Source organism: Mauremys reevesii, linkage group 24, assembly GCF_016161935.1.
Source record: "Mauremys reevesii isolate NIE-2019 linkage group 24, ASM1616193v1, whole genome shotgun sequence".
NCBI classification, from domain to species: Eukaryota; Metazoa; Chordata; order Testudines; family Geoemydidae; genus Mauremys; species Mauremys reevesii.
Window position 1 is genome coordinate 8,704,085 of NC_052646.1, and position 7,032 is coordinate 8,711,116.

Consider the following 7,032-nt stretch of genomic DNA (forward strand, 5'->3'; position numbering starts at 1 on the left):
CATTTAAAGGGACACGGGCCATCTCTGGAGGTGTGATCCCTCCCCTGCCCGCTCTCGCCGCCCTCCCCTCGCCAGTCTACTGCAGGGCTCTGGGCCCACATCTGGAGTCAGAGAGATTTCGGCGTCTCGCTCCAGGTTAAAATCTGTTCTCCCGGGATGTGGGAGTGCCGGGTGCAGGGCACTGCTCATGCAGACTCCCTGCGTGACCTTGCCGGGCTCACTAAGGGCCACATTTCCATATCTATGGGAGTTAGGCACCGAAATACCTTTGAGAGCCTGAGGCAGGGACCATGTGGTTCTTACCATGGCCTCCATCATTGTAATACCAGAGCAGCGCCTAGTCTTTAAAGTAATTATCCTCACAGCGCCACTGAGAGGTCAGGCAGGCCATTATCCCCATTGCACAGGTAGGGAAACTGAGGCAGGGAGCGACGGTGGGCCGGACCGTTACAGGTATTTAGCCCCCTAGCTCTGGTTGATGTAAAAAATCTGTCTCTAAGTGACTCGTTCAGTGTCACACAGAGGTTTGAACCCATGTCTAATGCGTAGGGCCCTACCAAATTCACAGCCATGAAAAACGCATCACGGACCGTGAACTCTGGTCTCCCCCTGTGAACTCTGGTCTTTTGTGTGCTTTTACTCTATACTGTACAGATTTCACGGGGGAGACCAGCGTTTCTCAAATTGCGGATCCTGATCCAAAAGGGAGTTGCAGGAGGATCACAAGGTTATTTCAGGGGATGGCGGTACTGCCACCCTTACTTCTGCGCTGCTGCCTTCAGAGCTGGGCGGCCAGAGAATGGCGGCTGCTGGCTGAGAGCTCAGCTCTGCAGGCAGCAGCGCAGAAATAAGGGTGGCAATACCCTACCATGCCGTCCTTACCTCTGCGCTGCTGGTGGCGGTGACTCTGCCTTCAGAGCTGGGCTCCCGGCCTGCAGCCGCCGCTCTCCAGCTGCCCTGCTCTGAAGGCAGTGCCGCTGCCAGCAGCAGCGCAGAAGTACGGGTAGCAGAACCGCAATCCCCCCTACAATAACTTTGCGACTCCCCCCCCACACACAAAACTCCTTTTTGGGTCAGGACCCCAACAATTACAACACTCTGAAATTTCAGATTTAAATAGCTGAAATCATGAAACGAATGATTTTTAAAATCCTATGACCATGAAATTGACCCTGAATTTGGCAGGGCCCTACTAATACCCTAGACACTGGCCAGCAGCCTTCTACCCGCCTTCTGATGACTGATTCCCTCTCACAGCTCTCTGGAATCTGGGCTTCCCTCTCTGGTCTATTTAAAGGGACACAGTCGGGGTTTTTTTTACTCCCCACACCACCCCCCTTGTGCAGCTGCAGGCCAGAGCTATCATTAAGGCCCGACTGTGTTGGTAAATAGTGCCCCGCCTGACGCCTGGCAGGTGTCACTTCAATCTGAGAAGGAGGATGGAAAGGGCTTTCCCAATTCCCCATCCCATTTCTACCCATGCCAAGCGGGAGCTAATGCACGACTGGAGCATCTTGCACCCGCGTTTGCACGGGTGCCAAACCGTTGCACGCCGGAGAAGCAGACCCTGGAGCTCCTGGGGGGGGCATACCTGCCACCCTGCACGACGCCGGCATTGCGGCCTAGTGGACAGAACACTAAACAGGCACGTAAGAGACCTGCTTTCTATTTCTGGCTCTGCAGCTGGCCGACCTGGGGCTGCCCTTTCTGGGCCTCAGTTTCTCCATCCGTGAACCCCTTTGTCACGAGCGTGGTGCGATTTACTACTGAAAAGCCCTGGCTAAGAGCAAGGCCGTGGTATTATCACCTTGTTTAAAAGCCCGTCCATGCTGCAGGAGAGGTGAAATATGCAGAATGAGGGAGTTGTACCAGCCAAGGACAGTAGTTTGTAGATTTGCTGGAGTGTTGTTAATTTCACAAGGCTAAACGCCCATTAATCTCCAATATTGGACTTATTTACACATCTCCACTGGCCCGGAGCGTCATCGACGAAAATTAAAGGGAATATATTTCGTCTGGAACCCCCTGCTGCTGCTTCCATTTCCTCTCGCAAGTACCTTCGTCGGGGACAATTAATTCCTATGGGAAGGGATCCAACATTTAATTATCTACATCAAAGAGATCCCCTTGTAAACAAACAGCCCCCTTACTTTCTAGCCAGCGGGGCTCCTTTGCCTTCAGCTGGGCTCAGAGTAGTTTCACGTTTGCCATGAAATGTCTGAGTCAAAAAATAATGGGGGAAGGAGGGGGAAAATCTGCCCATCAGCGTCTTCAGAAGTTAATATCCTGCCGGGTCTTAAAGGGACCCTGGGTTGGTTGCGTCAAATGCTGTAGTGTCTAAGGCCGACTTCGCATCCTTTTGTGCGTGTCCCTTGTGTGGCTTAAGCTTCACTGGAAGGTGCCTGTTTAACAAGCCCTGGGGTTGGTGTGGGCTCATGGACTGGGAGCCAGGACTCCTGGGTTCCTAGCTTCAGCTCCGGATGGAGCATGGACTGGGAGCCAGGACTCCTGGGTTCCTAGCCTCAGCTCCAGATGGAGCATGGACTGGGAGCCAGGACTCCTGGGTTCCTAGCCTCAGCTCCGGATGGAGCATGGACTGGGAGCCAGGACTCCTGGGTTCCTAGCCTCAGCTCCAGACGGAGCATGGATGGAGAGCCAGGACTCCTGGGTTCTGAGTATGAACTCTATGTGAGTGTGGATCGGGAGTGTGGACTGGGAGCTAGGACTCCTGGGTTTCTAGTCTCAGGTCTGGATGGAGAACAGACTGGAGCTTGGACTCCTGGGTTCCCAGTCCCAACTCCGCATGGGCTAGTGGTTAGAGCAGGGAACTACTTATAAGTTCTATACTCAGCTCAACCACTGTTTTGCTATGTGGCCTTGAGCAAGTCATGTCCCTGCTCGGTGCCTCGGTTTCCCCCTCTGAAATAACAGGATGCTAAATTCCTCCCTCCAAGAACTGTGAGATCTCAGAATGAAGGAAGCTAAACAGGAGCAGCTTGTGACTTAAGAATTCCCAGAGGGAAGGTCCTGGACTCCAGGCTGTAGGTGCCCTCCCCAACGGACCACACCCTCAGCTCTGAGCTCCCTGAGCTAAAGGGGAATCTCCATGAGCAGTATTGGGGTCTATGACACATAGAGGAGAAATTATGGTTCCCTCCAGCAGAGGGCAGTGGCAATGCACATGCACCAGCCAGGAGTAAGCGCTGGCTTCCATTCAGAGCCCTGCAGCTCCTGGCACACGTCCCTCATCTGTGACTCACTCTGCCCAGCTCACCTGTGCTCCCTCCCCTGGGACGTGCCTGCCTCCAGCAAAGTATATTGGGAAGTGAAAGGCGTGTTGCTGGAGCAGCAGCCCCAGGTCCCTGCAGTGTAGGATGTTGAACACTCAGCACCTATTCATGTTTCCGTTGGGTGCGCCCAGCCCAGATCCAGCCGTCACTGAGACAGGCTGGGTTCGTCCCGCGGTGAGCTGCTCAGTCTGCATGGCTGGATTGCTCCCGGCTCAGCAGCGGGGAACCATGAAGCCCCAACCACAGGCCAGTGGATTCCCATCACAAGCCAGTGCCCCTGGGTATCCTCCATGCTCACGGGGGGGGGGCAGCTGGAATCCTCTCTGACGCCATCAGGGCAACGCGCCAGCGCGTCTGGGGAGCAGCTGATTTCCTCCCCCTCACGTTTCGTGTTGGATCTTGATCCAGGCAGGCTGGAAAAACCCACAGGGCCAGAGCCTGTCACCAAAGCTCCACTGCCGTCGCTGGAGCTGAACTGGTTTACAGCAGCAGAGGAGACTCTGGCCCCGCCTCGTGGCCCTCCGCCCTTGGTGGTTTTATTATTTACATTCCAGTAGCATCTAGCTGAGATCAGGGCCCCATTTTACTGGGTGTGGAAGAGACCCCGACTGAGATCAGGGCCCTGTTGTGCCAGGCACTGCACAGACCTCAGCTAAGATCAGGGCCTCATTGTGCCTGGCGCTGCACAGACCCCAACCGAGCTGAGGGCCCCGTTGTGCCGGGTGTTTCAGACACAGGGTGAGAGACTGTCCCTGCCTCCAAGAGCTCACGGTCCAAACAGACAAGGCAAGGAAAGGAGGATTATCCCCATGTTGCAGATAGGGAAACTGAGGCACGGGAAAATGCCGTGACTTACCCAAGGTCACCCAGGCGTCTGCGGCAAAGCCAGGAACGGCACCCAGAACTCCTGAGTCCAATGGCTTAACGACAAGGTCATCCTGGAGAAATGGCCAATCTCGTGACGAAACTGCATCAATGTTAGAAGAAGGTTGTTTAGGTGGCAAAGCCCTCGAGAGGTAGGAAAGGTGAGAGTTAGGGTTGTCTGGGCGCCACTTCGGCCCCCTTTGCGTGGCCACCCTGAGCTTGGTGCAGAAAACCCAGCGCGGACGCTGCAGTGAAATACTGCCCGGTAATGCACACGCACCAGAGGTGCTTCAGCAATTGTAAATCTGGCATCCCCTGGCTCTCGAGTACTTGGCTTCGCCACATAAATAATGGACCTTTTCTAGACAGGCTTTTGTATTAAGGGAAAACACAAACGTTCTCGTGTGCAAGGGCGAGCGCCCCTCCCCCCATGCCCTGTGTCCCCTGGAGCAGTGTTTCTCAGCCTTTTCGATGCCAGGGACTGGCTTGCTGGCGCTGCCTTCCTACACGGTGCCAGGCAGATCTCAGGGACCGGAGCCAGACCACCAGAAACATTGATCTGGAGGATCTGAACCCTTAGCTTTCACCACAGGCTGCTTCCACCTGAGCCCCAGCACTTCTGGCAGCTAGCAGCAGGAGAAAGCTATTATCCCAGCGGGGGCCCGATGCCAGATCTGTCTCTCTTTATACCCCCACCCGCCCTGCTACAGCTCCTTGTATCTGTTCTCAGTGCTTTGGCGTCGACGCCAACCCAGCCTTAGAACGGGTCGTTATTTTGCCAGGCTGCCAACCTGCGCCCTGAGAGAGGCAAGCACGGGAGGGTGCCGGTGATTTCTGACCCTTTTAGATCTCAGCCAAAGCTGAGAAGGGAATTGCATGGGACAAAGAAAAGGCACTTCCTTGGCCCCAGGATGTCCCTGGAGCCAGCTCTCAAAGGAACACTGGAGCTGGGAGTGGTTCCTAAACGCGTTTGTAATGGGACAAGTTAGACAACCTAGATCACCGCCCGCTCCCCCTCTAATAATCAGCTCTGATGCCCCCTGCCAGGCTTCTCCGCTCTCCCAAGCCCAAACATAACCTGAACCAACCGGACATGGATATTGCATCATGTCAGTGGGATTTTACACCTCTGAGGAGAGACCACGCCCAAGTCACCCAATCAGCACCTGACTTTCCCAGCCTGTCTGGCCTAGCTGTAAACTCCTTGGGGCAGGGGGGCTGTTTCCTGCCCTCCGGGATCAGCACAATGGAGCACTCAGAAAACACTAATGACTAATTAGAGCCTGGGGGGAGCACGGTGGGGAGGGCAGGCACGTCGCATCTGTCCAGAGCCAGAGCCTCCGGGAAGCCCTGACCCTCTGTGACGTTCCCCTCTGGTGTTATCCAGCCCCGTGATCTGCTAGGTCACTCCAATCCGGGACTCCGGGAGCCTGCCTGACCCCGCTCTGCTGTGAGAACCCCCACGCCTGGGCTCTTCACGCACAGCCTCCGGCATGTCCGCTGCTCCTTGGATTGTGCAACCGAATGACACCAGCCAATATCTCCGGTCCCAGGCCCAGCCCTAGGAACCTCCGTCTTGCAGTGTCCAGTTATACCCGCTGGATGCTTGGTGGTGGTGTCTGCAGGTGGAGGTGGGAGAGGAAGAGCCTGGCAAACGTCTCTCCCTTTTATCCTGTCCTTTGCCCCCCACCCGCCCCATCGCAGTCCCAAACTGACCAAAGGAAGGGGGGTGACTCCCCCGAGAGTCCAACAGAGCCTTTGTTCCTGCCTAGCCCAGCGTCCTTCGTTCCTGTGAGGCTGGGCTGGGTTTGTCTCACACATGCCCTGATGAGGTGTGAACTGCCCCTCTGTTCATGGAGAAGTTTTGCCTGGGCTTATTTTAAGCCACGAAGACACATTTTCAGCCTCAGAACTGTACAGATGAAACTCTACCCTATAACTTTACTGTAAGAACAATGACTCTAACGTCACTATGACAACAATGCTCAGTGCATCACGAGCCTTCCGAAGACACCCCGCACGGCAAACTTTGCATTGGAGACCACACAATCATTTTATAAGGGTGACCATGGGCGTGGAGAGTGTTCCCACGTGGTACAGAACGTCACACCCTGCCTGTGCCCACAGACTGAGATTAGAAATACTCCCACCGAGGCGGCTCTCTTCTCCTACGGCCCCGTTCTCCGCTGCCTGATTCACCCTCCGCCTACCCCATGTACAGCCATCGGCCCCCGTGCAAAGTGGGCGTGAAATGCTACCCGTGCCGCTGTGCAAAGCTTGGGATGGTGGCGAATCAGCTTTTCCACACTGACTGGGAGCCCCCCCGCCCAGCTCTTGCCAGGGAAAAGCCCAAGGATCTTTCCAACCCGCGCGGACCTGGGTACGTCCCATCAGCTCCCAATGACTCCAGCGAATCTGTGCACGGAGTCAGCCAAGTTCCCGAGGCCCGTCCATCACCTGCAAGGCTCTAATGCTGTTTGATGGGCAGCCTGCCGCGTACGGGTTGTCGATGGATGGGCTTTGGCAGCAGGGATGAGAGTGGCTTGCAGACATGTCCAGAAACACATGTTTCCCTTCAGCTCCAGATTAGAAACGAGAGGCCTGGAAAGCCACCAGTCCCTGCTAGTCAAATCCTCCCGTCAGCCATTTGCGCTGCAGCAATACATCCTCCCCAGGCCACTTCAGTCGCTGCCCCGTCCTGCGCACTGGCAGATGGAGCCGCTTGGCCGGGCAGACGCGCGGGAGCAAATTGCTCCTTGGCTAACCTGCGTCATTCCCGTTGATGCCAACGGAGCTAGGCCAGGCGATGCCAGCCCAGGAACTGGGCCCCATAGGAGGCAATCGAGCAGCTGGGGCCAGGCCTGGGATTGTTCTGTGC

The 7,032-nt window shown here is 55.8% G+C and overlaps 1 long non-coding RNA gene across 1 annotated transcript; it reads right to left on the minus strand.

Moving 5' to 3' along the window:
• Nucleotides 1-1,885: 1,885 nt before the first annotated feature.
• On the minus strand, nt 1,886-6,065 carry LOC120390666. Its single transcript, XR_005591109.1, has 3 exons — nt 5,871-6,065; nt 4,147-4,298; nt 1,886-2,079 (listed from the first exon to the last, which is right to left on the minus strand). It is a non-coding gene; the product is annotated as an uncharacterized LOC120390666 (long non-coding RNA).
• Between the last annotated feature and the right edge of the window lie 967 nt (nt 6,066-7,032).